Source organism: Coenobita brevimanus, chromosome 9 (assembly GCF_032717465.1).
Source record: "Coenobita brevimanus isolate Jiangsu-jjx chromosome 9, ASM3271746v2, whole genome shotgun sequence".
In the NCBI taxonomy this organism is placed as follows: Eukaryota; Metazoa; Arthropoda; class Malacostraca; order Decapoda; family Coenobitidae; genus Coenobita; species Coenobita brevimanus.
Window position 1 is genome coordinate 4,298,476 of NC_136962.1, and position 17,644 is coordinate 4,316,119.

Sequence of the window (17,644 nt, forward strand, 5' to 3'; positions counted from 1 at the left end):
TCCGTAGATATATAGTGCATGACAACTACAAAAATGAAGGATGAAGGAAAGCTGAATGAACTGTATTAATGTCTTCTGAATGAATGTTGGGATTTTTACTTTAGGAAGTAACTCATTTGTGACTTTTCTCATTTATAGTTGTGACTAGATTTTAAAAATATGGTTAAATTGTTTTCTTCAGGAAAGAGCATTCTGTTTACGAATATTTCAAAAGTATTATACATGAGTGATCCGAAAGACGGCATAATAACGTAGGGAACAAAAACAACAACAAAAACACCTTCCGCTACTTTACTCTAACATAGCTGTGAATCACTCCCAATCGTATTTAATATTCAGAGATATGATTGTGAGAATAATCCTCACACATACACAAAATAAAAAAAATCTTACAAGGATAAATGAAGTAACAGGTAAGATGGAAATATAGACAGGTGAAATGGATAAATGAGGTAACCAGTAAGATGAATATATAGAGTGACAGGTAAAAAAGGGTGGCACTTGAGACCAAAGAGTTTTGTTTGATCGGAGACGTGAAAACTTTGAAATTTAGAATTAAATCGGATAATATTTTTATCTTTATCAGCAGAGCTTTAAAGTCTCCTGATCAAATATATAAAATGGAATATATTCCCAGTACGACAGTTCGTGTGATATCAATATCCATATTTAGCATCCTAAAATCACGCCGAGAGGCAATAAATCGTTTACAAGATAATTGTTTACGTATCGATTATCAGATACATATTATTATGAAAAGTAAAATACAGTAATAATGAGATATTCAATTTATAAACAATTCCTGGTTCCTTATATACCCTGTTCTATTGTTCATAATTGGTCTAAGAAAAATCAGGTTCCACGAGCGTCGACCTGAACTGTTTTATCTGCCGTGTGGAAATGAAATGGATTTTTATTTTCCGAAGATTTTTTTTTTCTTAGCTATTACATATGACAATAAGTTGATTGGCAAGTAATGAGAATTGACATCTGATGTGTTGAAGAACAATGTTTGAATTTATGTTTATCTATCTATCTATATACCTATTCTGCTTCCCCCAAGGAATGGGAGGTAGCCGAGACAGGGCGACACACTTCCCATTTACTCATCCATTCAAACACATTCATTCCCATCTTAGCCCCAAAGGGGAGAACGGACAGATCCTCACCGCACCACACCGAACAAGGGTCAACGGCGCAATGCAATCAGCGACATCCGCAGCAAGGCCCGACAGCAGAGCTAGTTTGTCCCTGCCACAACATAACAGACCCATCCCCTTATCCGCACCTGACCTGACTAGCTGATCAGACAAAATGGGGGAGAATATCCTTTCAGGGCTGCGTCATCACTTATTCATTCACAATTTCTCTCCATTTATTTGTCACGCACCTCCACTCTTCCTTGCTCAACGGACATCCTTCTTGCATCCAGCGCTCTCTTCACATTCGTGGTCTTCCTCTCAGCCTTACACCTCTCACATCAGATCTAGTTATCTTTTTCACCAATCGCTCATTTTCCATTCTCTCCATATGCCCAAACCATCGCAACACCCTCTGCTCAACTCTAACAGCCATCTCCCGAACAACTCCAGTTCTCCTTCGCATTTCATCATTTCGCACTCGATCCATACGCGTCACTCCACACATACTCCTCAGACACCTGATCTCCATTACATTCAAACTTTTCCTCTCTGCTACACCCATATTCCATGTTTCAGCCCCATAACACCCTCAGACAGCCTTCTCTTTACATTGTTACATAGCCTATGATTTCATCATCCTTTGTGTAATTTTAACGCACAGTTGCTGCATGTTTGATCACGAGCGTGTTCTGCCTCAGTCAACCCCTTCTACCGTTATAGTAGAGTAAGTCGTCCTTTCTGTTATTCAGTGCGGGATTGTCGACCGTTTGTCCCCATCGCTTCATTTGCGCGTCCTTATTACAAGTTGTATCAAGCTCTGCTGGCCCCTATATAATGAGCTCAGTCTCTGCATCATTGCCACTTAGATCTGCTCCTCATTTTGTTCACATCTCTGTCCTCCCCTGTACAGATATTATTATTGTGAGTGCTCAAGAAATCTCCAACCATCTAGCAGCTGTGTGTAATTTGAGTATAATTGTTGTTGCATTTTTTCTTGTACTGTATAGCATAAGTTTAATTTGTGGGCCTAGTGAAGCTTTTGTGATTCGTGTGGGGTTCTTTGTCAGTCATTTTTGATAATAGTTTGTATCTGTAATTATTTATCTGGCATTCACTGAGTATTATCTGGTATCTCATTTTAAAAGGGCTGACTTAGATAAATTTACTCTTGCCAATTTCGTGTTAATAGAGGCTATTGCAGTTAACCATATATTTAACCTGTTTTTGCCATTACATTATCCTTATGAGTCCTGAATGTTTTGTTGTTAATTTAAGCATTAAACTTTAACTTGTAATTTTACCTAACTCTTTTGTTTTGAACCTGGAACTTTACGGGACAGTAGTGATTTTTAGCATTCTCACGGAAAGTGTACGTTATCTTTCTCTGTTCCGTAACATAAATTTGGCGACCTCATATAAGGATATTCAGGATATTATCATAAGGATATTGTTTGATATTTTGTGACTGTGATATATTCATGATGGCTACTATTTCTACACTTGATGAAGCCAGGGATTTTTTGTCAAATGTGCAAACAGTGTGTGATATAGAAAACAGAACAAAGAATGAACTTAAGCTTGTTGCTCAACAATTGGGAATTGCAGTTCACTCTCATCATTCTAAAGATCAAATTGTTGGCATGATTAATAAAAGCTTGTTTAATGTAACTCCTCCAAATGAGCAAACGCAGATTGAATTAGCTAAGTTACAGCTAGCCCTGCAGGACGCTAAGGCTAAGGAGGCTGAATTTCAGGCAAAAGCTAAGGAGGCTGAGGCACAAGTTGAAATTGCTAGGATTCAGGCAGACCATGAGTATCGCATGAAACAAGGTGGAACTGGATCATCTAGCTCTGATGGTTTTGATGTGGCTAAAAATGTTAAACTTGTCCCTCCTTTTAATGAATCTGATTTAACAAAGTATTTTCAGTTGTTTGAGAGGGTAGCTACAGGTTTTAATTGGCCTAAGGAGTATTGGCCAGTACTCCTTCAAACTGTTCTCACCGGTAAAGCTCAAGTAACTTATGCATCTTTGCCTCAGGATCAGTCTGATAATTATGATGTAGTTAAGAGCTTGATTCTTAAGGCCTATGAGCTTGTTCCTGAAGCTTATAGAGTAAAATTTTGGACAACTTATAAGCAAGATAAGCAATCCCATGTTGAGTATGCAAAAATCAAAGAAGATCTGTTAGAGCAGTGGTTAAATTCTAAGAATGTGGATTCTGATTTTGGTAAATTTAAGCAGATGATTTTGCTGGAGGACTTCAAAAGGTGTATTAGTAAAGATGTAAGCCTATATCTTGATGAGAAAAGAATAGATAATTTGTCTGATGCTGCAGTTTTAGCTGATGAGTATGTTCTCACTCACAAGAGATATTCTAGAGAAAAAGGGAAAGCTGAGAGTAAGTACGTTGCCTCTACTCAGAGTACAGGTAACAGGAAAGAGAATAAGGATGATGTTTCACAGGAAGTAAATACCAGCTTCACCTCTAGATTTCAGAAAAGTAAATGTACTTATTGTAGTAAGCTTGGTCATACTACGGAGAGATGTTTCAGGAGACAGCGTGATGTGAACAAAAAGGAGTCTTTAAATATTCAGTCAATTGGTCTAGTGTCCACTCTTGAGAGTTCCCAGAATTCTTTAACTGAGTTAACTGAACCTGCTTTGAGGGGTAACTTAAATTCTCATGATGGAGCTCCTCTTTTGAGCAGTAACGTGGGTGACACTCTCAAGAGTTCATTTGCTAATTTCCTGTCTGATGGTTTTGTCAGTCCTCTGGACAGTAATGACAGGAAATCAGTTCAAATATATCGTGATACAGGTGCTTGCCAATCCCTTATGCTGACCAGTGTTCTAGGCTCTAATGTTAATTCCTCTGATGAAACTGTAATCTTACAAGGTGTAGGGAATAATTACTTCTCTGTTCCTCTGTGCAGAGTGAATTTAGAGTCTGGTTTTGTTAATGGTTCTGTTATGGTTGGGTTGGTTGAGACACTCCCAGTGTCAGGTGTAACTTTCTTACTTGGAAATGATATTGGTGGAAGTCAAGTGTGTCCAGCTCCTCAGTTGTCTAGTGAGCCAGTGGCTGCGTCCCAGGATTGTGATGTCCCTGATGTGTTCCCTGCATGTGCTGTCACTAGGGCTAAGTCTAAAGTTACTGGTGATTTAGAGGATAATGATGATGATGATGTTATCCTAGCTGACACTTTTCTTGCTAATTTGGACCACTCACCAGATGAGGCAGTACCCCGTAGTGTTGATAATTTGTCTCGTCAAGAGTTGGTTGAGTTGCAGGTTGCTGACCCTGAGTTGAAAGGTCTAGCTAACTCTGCTTACAGTGAAGAAGAGTCAGCCGGTGCTTCTACTTGTTATTATGTAAAGTCAGGAGTACTTATGAGGAAGTGGAGACCCCCAACAGCATCAGCCGACTGTGAATGGGAGGTTGTATATCAAGTTGTCATCCCTCGAGTTTGTAGGCAGGATATCATTCGAGTGGCTCATGATACCAGTTTGGCATGACACCTTGGAGTGAGGAAGACTGTGGCACGCATTTTGAAACACTTCTACTGGCCAGGTATCTTCAGGGATGTTTCCTGGTATTGTAAGTCTTGTCACACCTGTCAAGCTGTGGGGAAGTGTAATCAGACCGAAAAGGTTGCACCTCTAGTTCCCATTCCTCCTTTTGAGGCGCCTTTCACCCGTGTGTTGGTGGATATTGTGGGCCCTCTTCCTAAGACTTCGTCAGGATTTTCTTATGTGTTGACCATGATTGATATGGCTACTTGTTATCCTGAAGCCATTCCACTTAGAAATATCTCAGCAAAGAACGTGGTTAAGGAAATGCTGGGGTTCTTCACAAAGTTTGGTCTGCCTAAGGAGGTACAGTCAGACCGGGGAAGTAATTTCATGTCAAACGTTTTCAAGCAGTCTCTGAAAGTGTTGGGCATCACAGAGATCACGTCTTCAGCTTACCATCCCCAGATCCAAGGAGCGTTGGAGAGATATCATCAAACACTCAAATCGATGCTCAAGAAATACTGTTTGGAACATCAGAAAGACTGGGATAAAGGTCTTCCATTCGTTGTGTTTGCTGCAAGAGAATCTCCGAATGAATCACTGGGCTTCTCACCTTTTGAACTACTGTTTGGCCATGAAGTAAGAGGACCCCTTAAGTTACTCAAGGAATGCTGGCTGTCGGAGGAAGATGACGTCAACCTGCTGGAGTATGTGATGAAGTTCAAAGAACGGCTGTCCACTGCTTTACAGCTGGCGAGAGAGAATTTAGGAGCTGCTCAGGAGAAGATGAAGACTTGGTATGACAAGAAGTCCAGGTTACGCCACTTTCAGCCAGGAGATCAGGTTTTGATTCTGCTACCAGTTCATGGGCAACCTCTTCAAGCCAAGTTTAGTGGCCCTTATTTCGTGGAGAAGAAACTCAGTGATGTCAGCTATATCATCGCCACACCAGATCGTAGAAAGAGCAAGCAACTATGTCACATCAACATGCTAAAGTTATATCACAGGCGGGACGAAAATAATCCAGTCTGCACTGTAGCTGTTCCACCCGAGTCTGCAAGTGAAGCTCTCCCATGCAGTATGAGCCTGAGTGATAGTTTGGGGAAGAATCCTGATATCATGAATGATCTCCAGACTAAGCTTTCTCATCTACCTCCCAAGGAAAGGCAGGAGTTTTCGGCATTACTGCAGGAGTACCCGCAAGTGTTCCGTGCTACTCCAGGAAGAACCACTGTGTTGATGCATGATGTCGATGTTGGAGACACAAAGCCAATTAAATTGCCTCCTTACCGTGTGAACCCAGTGAAAGTTCCTCTCATCCAGAAAGAGCTTGGCTACCTGTTGGACCACAAGATGATTTAGCCCTGTCAGAGCGAGTGGAGTTCTCCTGTCACTCTAGTCCCTAAGCCAGGTGGGTCACAGAGGCTTTGCATTGACTACAGACGTGTTAATCAGATAACCAAAACAGACACTTACCCTCTCCCTCGTGTGGAAGATTGCATAGACAAGATCGGAAAGGCTAGGTACATAAGTAAGTTTGATTTGTTAAAGGGATACTGGCAAGTACCTATGACTGAACGTGCTAGGGAGATCTCATGTTTTGTAACACTAGGAAAGGCTTTTGCATGTTCTGTAATGTCGTATGGTATGAAGAATGCACCAGCCACATTTCAGAAGCTCATGAATGTTGTAACAGAGGGATTGGCAGGGTGTGTTGTTTATATTGATGATGTATTAATCTTCAGTGACAACTGGAAAGATCACCTATGCCATGTCAGTAAATTTCTTGACCGTTTAGTTCATGCTAATCTTGTAGCTAATTTATCAAAGTGTGAGTTTGGTCAAGCTAAAGTTCAGTACCTTGGGTATGTAATTGGTGATGGACATGTTGCACCACCAGGAGCTAAGGTTCAGGTTATAAGTGATCTTCCCAGACCTAAAAGTAGGAAAGAGCTACAAAGATTTTTGGGAATGGTAGGTTATTACAGATTTGTTCTTAACTTTTCTATTCTTGTATCACCACTTACAGACCTACTAAAAAAGGGAGTTAAATTTGTCTGGACCGATAACTGTGAATCCTCTTTCAACAAACTTAAAGCTATTCTATTAAGTCAGCCAGTGCTCGCTACTCCAAATTTTGCTAAGCCTTTTAAGATGGCTGTTGATGCAAGTGATACGGGAGCTGGGGCTGTTTTGCTGCAAGAGGATGATCAGGGTATTGAACATCCCGTATCTTATTACAGTAAGAAGTTCACTCCACCTCAAAAGAACTACTCAACTATTGAGAAAGAGCTTTTGGCCTTGATTTTGGGTTTACAGCATTTTTCATTTTATTTGTGTTCTGGTTTTGACCCCATAGTCATTTATACCGATCATAACCCACTGAAATTCCTTAGTAAGTTTAAAGATAAAAATCAGAGATTGACAAGATGGAGTCTACTTCTTCAGGAGTATTCATTAGACATACAACATGTCAAGGGGAAAGAAAATGTTATTGCAGATTCCTTATCTAGACTTTAGACAGATTGTTTTAGAGTAATAAGAAATTTCCTTTGTAAATTTCTTTTTCTTTGTGGGGAGGTGTTACATAGCCTATGATTTCATCCTCCTTTGTGTAATTTTAACGCACAGTTGCTGCATGTTTGATCACGAGCGTGTTCTGCCTCAGTCCCCCCCTTCTACCGTTATAGTAGAGTAAGTCGTCCTTTCTGTTATTCAGTGCGGGATTGTCGACCGTTTGTCCCTATGGCTTCATTTGCGCGTCCTTATTACAAGTTGTATCAAGCTCTGCTGGCCCCTATATAATGAGCTCAGTCTCTGCATCATTGCCACTTAGATCTGCTCCTCATTTTGTTCACATCTCTGTCCTCCCCTGTACATATATTATTATTGTGAGTGCTCAAGAAATCTCCAACCATCTAGCAGCTGTGTGTAATTTGAGTATAACTGTTGTTGCATTTTTTCTTGTACTGTATAGCATAAGTTTAATTTGTAGGCCTAGTGAAGCTTTTGTGATTCGTGTGGGGTTCTTTGTCAGTCATTTTTGATAATAGTTTGTATCTGTAATTATTTATCTGGCATTCACTGAGTATTATCTGGTATCTCATTTTATCAGGGCTGACTTAGATAAATTTACTCTTGCCAATTTCGTGTTAATAGAGGCTATTGCAGTTAACCATATATTTAACCTGTTTTTGCCATTACATTATCCTTATGAGTCCTGAATGTTTTGTTGTTAATTTAAGCATTAAACTTTAACTTGTAATTTTACCTAACTCTTTTGTTTTGAACCTGGAACTTTACGGGACAGTAGTGATTTTTAGCATTCTCACTGAAAGTGTACGTTATCTTTCTCTGTTTCGTAACAACATCCATTCTAAGCGAACGACATCTAAACACTTTTTTCATTCCTCCCAGCACTTTTCCTACTTCATTTATTCTAAACTTCTTTTCTGGATCTATTCTTCCATCCACAGCAACATGTGACCCTAGATATTTAAAACACTACCTCCTCAAGCAACTCGCCATTCAAAACTATATTCATCCCCCTACCTCTTACACTTCATCACTTTACTCTTATTCTCATTCACTTTCAATTTCCTCCTTTCACACACCCTTCCAAACTCTACCAACTGTCTCAATCTCTACGAATCATCCACCAGTGTAGTATCATCTGCAAACAGCAGCTGCTTCAGATTCCACTCTCCATCATCAACATTCACCAGACTCAGACCTCCACCTGAAACTCTTGCATTCACCTCACTTACAACACCATCCATGTAAATATTAATTAACCAAGGCGACATCACACATCCCTGTCGCAGCCCCACTCTCACTGGAAACCACTCACAGCATTTCCCACTCTTACACATGATCTACTATTTACATAAAAACTTTTCACTCCTTTTAGTAACCTACGATCAAGTCCATACAATCTTAAAACAGTCCACAAAGACTCCCTACCAGTTCTATCATACACGTTCTGTAAATCCATGAATACCCAAAACATCCTTGCCTTTCGCTAAATACTTTTCACACACGTCTTAGAGCAAACACCTGATCCACGCATCCCCTCCCTCTCCTAAAGCCACACTGCTCATCACCAATCACTCCCTCTGTACCCTCTCTAACTCTCATAATTAACACTCTACCATAAACCTTACCTACAACACTCAATAGACTTATACCCCTAAAGCTAGTACATTCATACTTATTACCCTTGCCTTTATACATCTTGCCCAGTCAATTGGCACCATACTTTCACAAAGCTCACATTCAACAATCTTACTAACCAGTCAACAATAGTCACTCCACCACCCTTCAGTTATTCCACAGCACACCCATCCATACCTGCAGCTTTCCCTGTATTCATCTCCTTTACTGCCTTCTCCACTTCCTCCGTGATCAAAGAATCATTCAACTCTCCCAAAACATTTATTCAAATGTGGAGAGAGGTGAAATAGGTTTTGCATGAGTGCCAAGGTTACCATTAAGAAAAAGGGAAAAGCGAGAAGGAAAAAGTGGATGTCAGATGAAACATGGAAAGCAATTTAGAAAAGGAAAGAGGCTAAGTTAAGAAGTGAAGAACAACATGATGGCCAGGTATTTGAAGTACTTAGAGCAAAGTATTGGAGTTTACATTCTCAAGTAAAAAGACCTCGTTAGACCTGATAAGAGGAGACTATATAATGAAAAGGCGACTGACAGAAATTAAATTAAGTAAAAATGACGGTCAGAGCACGAGCAGCGTATCAGTCCATAAAGGAGTTAACTGGGACTGAAAAGAGAAGGAAGGAAATACCTGTACGATAGAAATGGTAATTTGATGACTAAAGATTTGAATATAAAAAGGTGGAAAGAGCACTTTGAATCTGATCTAAATAGTCCAATCCCAGCTGAAGAAGACATTTTGCCAACCGAGAAAGATTTGCAGATAGAAACAGGGGATATAACTTTTGATGAGGTAGAAAAATCTATAGTTAAAGAATTTTAATGCCCCAGGAGGGGATGGAATATTCCCTTAAATGCTTATGGTGGAAAATGACGAAATGATGAATGCGCTTTTGAAACTTTTTAATGTGGCGTGGGATAATGGTGAAATTCCGGACGAGTGGAAAAATGGTGATCATAAAAATACCAAAAAAGGGAAATTTAAGTGTGTGGCAATTGGAGGGGGATAACTTTGACACCGGTAGTTGCAAAAGTCTTTTCCAAAATCTTGTTGAACAGAATAGAGCCAGTAATTGATAAAATTTTAAGAGAACAAGCGGGATTTAGAAAGGGTCGAGGTTTTAATATTAGATTTTTATTGTAAAGCATCTAATGCCACAAGCTAATGAGATGAAAATGCCACTTAGTATGTGTTTTGTGGATTCGAAAAGGCGTTTGACTGTTTCACGTGGAGCTATGTTGAAAATTATGAGATTGTATGGTATACCAGAAAAGTTTGTAAATATTATTAGAAGCCTGCATGAAGGTACTTTTTGTAAGGTAATGGTGGGTGGTTCTTTGAGTGATCCATTTCAAGTTAGGTCAGGAGTGATTAAAGGAGGAATTCTTTCGCCATTGTTGTTTGTTTTGGTTTTGGATTATGTTATGAAAAAGATTGTAAGGAGAACAGGTGCAGGATTTAACTGGAAAGAAAATAAGAAGCTGATGGATTTGGACTATGCTGATGATATTGTACTTATTTTGCGGAAGTATTTACGAGATGCAGAGGGTGCTTGATTGTCTGGTGGAGGAAGGAGAAAAAGTGGGAATGGTGATAAATTGTGGAAAGACTGAAATTATTATGAACGTGGAGAACCAAATCGATTGCGTAATTGGGAATAATGTGGTGAAGAATGTAGAAAACTAAATATCTGGGAATGATTGTATCATCTAATGGATCAATAAATTGAGGAGAGGATTAGACAGGCTTGGCGAGCTGTTGGAATGTTGAAATCTGTTTGGAATAATAATATACTTTCGGTACATGCTAAAGTGATAATTTACAAGTCCATGGTTAGACCAATTTTATTTTATGGGCATGTCATGGTACAGTACAATTGCAACAGATTAGAAAGTATTAGGATTTGAGAATAAAATACTGAGAAGGATTCTTGGGGTAAAGTGGCAAGACATGAAAGAGTAAGGGATATTACGAGCGTGGAACCAGTTAATGAATGTGACTGTCTCGCTGGAAGTGGCTGGGGCACATATACAGAAAAGACCAGGCCCATATACACTCACAAACACCCACAACTCACGTTCAAATTTCGTTTTCACCCACATCAGTCTCGATGACACCTCCTTCCATTCAATCACAAACTGCTGTACTTCTGGACTCACTAACAAGGCCACACCTTCTCTTGCCCTTCCTCTATCAACACCTGACAATCTTCCATTCACCCTTCCCTTTCATTTTCGTTTCACTCAAAGGTAACACATCCAACTTTCTTCACACAAACATTCTCCCAATCTCCTCCCCTTTAGCCTCAATCGCACTACATTCACGCACATTCATGGACCCAATCTTCAGGGTACAGGGATAACTCCATCCCCCATCCCTTTCTCTGGCCTGTCTCGTTTTAGGAACTAAAAAACAGAGCAGGGGGTCCCTATGGTCCGTCTATTTCATGAAGAGCGTTTGGGCGTTGTCCCTCGGTAATTTCCTAGGCCGCCTGTCTGCCAAACGTGTACACCCGAAAGCACTAATTTCTTCCCCCATGCAGCCAGAGTCGCGGCCAGTGAGCGACCAGGCGTACGAACACCCCACACCCACCTCCCCTTTCCCAACCCCAGTGTAAATGTTGTTGGGTAGACGTGGAACAGCCAAAGCTGGTGATATTACAGTGTGTCATGATTGTTTTTACAGACAATCAGAACCAGCAGGGGTAAGTATATAAAGGTACTTAATGTTTATTACTGTGCTGTTATCCATAACATAGAGGAAAGGCACGAAAATGAAAGAAGACCTACAGTGTGCCATGTGTTCAATTCAATTCACTTCAATTCAATTCGGCTCCCAGGTAGGCATTTAGCCTGTCAGGTGGATCAGCCGTCTCCAGTTGGTTCTCTCAAAGGCCTCTTGATTTCTCAATGCTTCGATGTTATCCATACCTCGTCTGTCCAACAGTTCCTCCACACCATCTCTCCATCTTTTCCGAGGTCTTCCGACTGATCTTCTGCCATCAGGTCTCCAATTCCATCTCTCCTTCACTATTCTTGACTCGTCCATCCTCTCAACATGTCCTAGCCATCTCAGTTGTGAATTTTCGATTACTTTTCTCACCGATGTTACTCCAACCATTTCTCTTATTGTTTCATTCCTGATTCTGTCTCTCCTTGTTTTGTCCACTATTGCTCTCAGTGGTCTCATTTCTGCTGCTTGAACTCTGCTCCAATCTCGGGTTGTCAGAGTCCAGCTCTCAGATGCGTATGTGAGTGTTGGTGTTAAAATAGACTGGAATATAGTTCTCTTTGCCTGCAGTGCTACATATCTGTCTTTGAGTATTGGATATAGAGAGCATACACATCTGCTATATTTAGTTATCCTTTCGGTGATCTCTCTCTTATTCTTATCTCCCTCCTTCGTAAAAATACACCCCAGATATTTTACAAGTTCTACTTCTTTGACCTGATCGCCCCCAACTACTATATCATCCGCGTCATCATTTTGCTTTTTCACAGTGAGTATTTCTGTTTTGTTTATGTTTATTGTTACTCCTGCTTCTTCAAAACATTCCCTCCAGCACTCCAAAGCTCTTGTTAGTTGTGGCCGGCTATTACTCCAACATGCGATGTCGTCTGCGTAGGCCAATATATCCCCTTGCTCTTCATTTCCAAACCTTTCCTTGAATCTTTTAATTATCATGTCCATATAAGCAATAAACAGTAATGGGGATAGTACACTTCCTTGTTTCACCCCAGTTTCCACTTCAAACCAAGTATCTTTTTCATACTCCGTTCGAACCTTACATTGATGAGGGTCATATGTACTCTTAATGGCCCTCTTCAATCTCCCAGTGATTCCATATTCCTCTACAAGACACCTCCAAAGCTTTTTCCTAGGAATTGAGTCAAAAGCCTTTGACAAGTCAATAAAGGCAACATATAGGTCCTTGTTATACTCCCAGCATTTTTCCATCACCATTCTGAGTACAAATACCGGGTCCGACGTGCTTCTGTCCTTCCTGTACCCAAACTGCTCTTCTCCTAGTCTGTCTTCAATTATAGATCTTGCTCTTTTCTCTATAATTCTTTCGTAGAGTTTAGCTATCTGGTTTATAAGCGATATGCCTCTGTAATTATTACACAGTCCCGAATCGCCCTTTCCTTTAAATATGGGCACTATGATGGTTTTGCCCCAATCCGGTGGAATTTTTCCATTTACCCATGCTTCATTGACCACTCTTAACACTGTTTCTTTTAGTCGATTACTTCCATTCTTGATCAATTCAATAGGTATTCCATCGCTGCCTGGTGATTTATCGTTCTTCATCTTTATCAAAGAGTCCTCGAGTTCTCTCATTGTTATTAAGTCATCAATTTCGTCCTGTGCTTCATACTCTGCACCCAATCCATCTCTGTACTCCTCAAGATCTACTGTCTCTCTGTTTAGTAGTCTCTTAAAGTAGTTTTGCCATCGTTCATTGATTTTGTCCTCTTCTGTGATTATATTACCATCGTCATCTTTCAAGTTGTAGATCATTGTTTTGTCTTTACGGTATGATTTTGCCAGTCCAAATATTTTCTTTTTATTTCCTCTAACATCTTCCTCTAAAGCTTCTCCTAAGTCTTTCCAAACATTTCTTTTTGCTTGTCTCTATGTTCTCAGCTTCATTTCTTGCCTCTATATACTCAAGTCTTGTCTCTGGGCTTTTATGTTTCAGCCACTTCCTCAATTTCTTAACCTTATTCTTCACTGCCAACTTCTTCCGTCCACCACGGTGTATGTCGTTTTCTACTTCCTCCTACCGTTTTTACTCCTAACTCTTCTTCTGCAATTCTTCTTATAATGTTTTCTAATTCTACCCAAGTTTGGATCTCGTCATCCCTATTTTCAAGTTGTTCATCAATTTTGTTCATATAAGTTTCCCTTGTCACTTCATTTCTAAGTGGTTCAACATTTATCATCTTTCTCTTCTGTTTTCGTTTCACTTTACTCCTGTTTATAGTTAGGTCCCCGACAAGTAATCTATGGTCAGAATTTAAAGAGTCTCCAGGAAGAACTTTAACATTGCGAAATATCCGTTTATCTGATGTTATAAAGTAGTCTATGATGGATTTTTGGTCAAATTGTCCAGTTACCGTATTCCACCTATATCGTGTGAATTGATGCTCTTCTTTGTGTTCAAAGTAGCCATTCATGATTTTGAGACTATTTCTAACACACAAGTCGATCAGATTTTCGCCTTCAGTATTCCTGGTTTCTTCACCAAATGGACCGATAATATTTTCTATTCCTTCTCTCTCTTTTCCCACTCGGGCGTTGAAATCTCCCATAAGTATTGTTGTATGATTTGGTCTGAGGTCACAGTTATCTTCAAGAAGTTCCATATATTCCCGTTTTTCATCTTCGGAGTGTCCTTGTTGTGGGGCATAGACCTGGTATATGATATGTTTCATATTTTTTATATTCAAGGTACAGTACATTAACCTTTCATTTACAACTTTGACTTCTTGTACATGTGGTGATAGAGCTTGTCCTACTATCATAGCTACGCCATGATTCCTTCTTCCTTCTTCCACACCACTATACATTAATACAAATCCTCCTCCCAGATCTTTTCCCTTTTCTTTTCCATGATGTCTTGTCTCTGCTAAACCTATCAGGTCTATTTTTCGTTCTTTCATTAGTTCGATTAGTTCTTCTTTGTCTGTGTAAGTACATACATTAAGTGTGGCAATTCTAATTTTTGTTTGAGTATTCCGGTTCATGTCCCTTAAACGTTTCCGAGGTCGACATTGATCGGTCCGTCCAGATTCCGAGGCTGATCCATGAGTTTCACGAGCATATTTGTTGTAACTGTCAGCTAGCTAGGCCTGTCACAGTCCACCGCTGTCGTTAGCGTTACCCAGGGGGCACCTAGGTCAGATGACCTGGAGGTGACATGTGTTATTGTCTATAATACTTATGTCCTATTTTATAATGTTACAAATAAGTATAGTGTTGTAAACAGCATCTGTTGAAATATATGATGTCTTTTCTCATACATTCTCACTCCCACCACCACCACCACCCATCTCTCTCGATTCCTGTCCACCAAACGCCTCTCTTATCCTCTCGTCCACCAGTCACACCCATTATTAACCAACGTAAACAAAGATAGTGATGAAATGATCCGTCAGGTATTGATCATATTATTACTATAATACACCTCTGTATTAAGCACCAACAAATCAATAACATACAATGCTTCGGTATACCTGCCTACTATTTCATCTTGTAAGCTGTTACGTGACATACTCACCGCAAGTTGGACCTTGTGATACAAGGACATACGGTTGTTTTACTTTAACACAGGTTGTGTGTGGTTTTGGACGCCCATGAATTCATATTAACGTGGCAATTTAAGCCTTACATTATAAACACTTAAGATTTATGTTCCTGTCATTAATGGATGGACGAAACGAATCAGGGATCGGTTCTGAAGAACCACAAACTCTCTGCTTTTACGAAAATATTCCGACCTCCTGTGACAACAGTGACACAATGTCATTATGTAGACGACTGACCCACATTCAGTCGTATACATTGTGACATTTTGTTACGGTAGTGACAGGAATATAAACCTTACATGTTTATAATGTGAGGCTTAAATTGTCACGTTAATATGAATTGATGGACGTCCAAAAACACCCATAACCTGTGTTAGCAATAAACAGCAGTATGTCCCTGTAACACAAGGTCAGACTTGCAGTGCATATGTCACGTAACAGCTTACGATATGAAATAGTTAGCAGGTTTATCGAAGTATTGTATGTTACTGATTTGTTGGTGCTTAATACTGAGGTGTATGCTAATATAAATATGATCAATACCTGACGGATCATTTCATCAATATCTTTATGTTGGTTAACTAAGCGTGGGAGTGGGGGACGGGAGGATGAGAGGTGTTTGGTTGATATAAACCCAGAGAGAAGGGTGGTGGTGGTGGTGGTGGTGGTGGGAATGAGAATGTGTGAGAAAAGACATCATATCTTTCAACAGATGCTGTTCATTATACTATACTTATTTGTAACATTATAATATAGGACGTAACTATTACAGACAATAACACATAATACAATGTAGGTCTTCGTTCATTTTCGTTCCTTTTTCATATGTTGTGGATAACAGCACAGTAATACACATTAAATACCTTTATATACTTACCCCTACTGGTTCTGATTCTCTATAAAAACAATCTTGACATTGTAAGATCACCAGCTTTGGCCGTTCCACATTTGTCCAACAACATTTGCCACTGGGGTTGGGGGAGGGGATGTGGGTGTGGGGTGTTCGAACGCCTGGTCTCTCACTGGCCGCGACTCCGGCTACTAGGGGGGGAGAAATTAGTGCTTCCGAGTGTACACAGTCTGTCTCATGTTAGCTATTTACTACTTCTAAATGAAGTTTATTTAAAGTATATATATATTTAATTCTCTAATAATGCTATGTAGTGCTATCAATGACTTTTTTTTCTTTTAATAATTATTTTTTATAAATATCACAACACGGCATCGTTGCTTTCCAACGATGCCACGCTTGTAAGGGTAGAGTGACCGTGTTAATCCTTAAATCCAGGTCATTTCCACTCTGGCCGCCACCTGAGATGGATGCTCTTATCCTTGCTACTCGCTCTAGTTTGCTCCACAGTAGAGAAAGAAGAATTTATTTGCTAAATAAGAATTTTTTAGAAAAGAAGGCAAACAGAGGACCTATAATTGTTCCCTCAAGAACTGTTGATTGGGCCTCCTGGGGAAAACCTCTAAAAAAAAAAAAAAAAAAAAAAACGCACCTTGACTTTTAATTCAAAGATGGTGTGGAAAAAAAAGTCGAAGGGAGAGTTGTCATTAGCACCTTGTTTCTAATCCGATTAAGTTGCAAAGTATGGCAACACTGTGGGACGGGGACTCCACAAGAGGGACAACGCCCAAACGCTCTTTATAAAGTAGACGGACCATAGTCCACTCACCCCTCCCCTTTTAGTCGCCTTTTATGACATGCAGGGAATACGGTGGCAGTATTTTTCCCAACACAACCTGGCCGCAGAGTAGTAGTGTACCACCCCATAGTGCGACCAGATTGTGTCCCCCCCGCCACTCGAGACACTTTAAAATTTCATGGTGGTTAGTGACAAAAAAAAGAAAAAAAAAAAAGAAATATTGGTACGTTATGAATGTTTGTGCTAGGTATAGTCTGAAAAATGTAAAACCTCGTGAGCAGGAGTATTAATGAGCTCTGGATTCTCATATGAAAATTTATACGAGATAATATAAACACTATGGCAATACCGAGATTTATAGTCGAAGGAACACCAAAAACTATATTAATATCATCTGAAGATTGTTGGGAATTATAATTAGGGTCAATTGTGACTTTTTTCCTTTATAGGTGTTTCATATGAGAAAAGTGGTTAATTTTTGCTACGCTATGTGAATATGTTCTAGGAATACTTCAGAGCTATTATACTTGAGTGATGATGAAAACGGCATTTTTGATGAAATACACAAAAATGACCCACAGTTTTACTCAGAATTAGCTTTGAAACGTTTCCAATCGTATCTAAAATTCATAAAATATATCTGAGGGTGAAAAAAATACTGGAAAAAAAAAAAATTAGTAACAAGGCTAAATGAGGTAACATGAAGGATGAAATCGATTCACAGGTTAACAAGGCTGGCCAATGACGGGTTAAACATTTTTTTTTTTTTTTTTTTTACCACAAAGGTGTAGGCAACATGGAAATTTAGAGATAAAACAGATATTATATTTATCTTTATAAGCAAGGATTTTGAGCC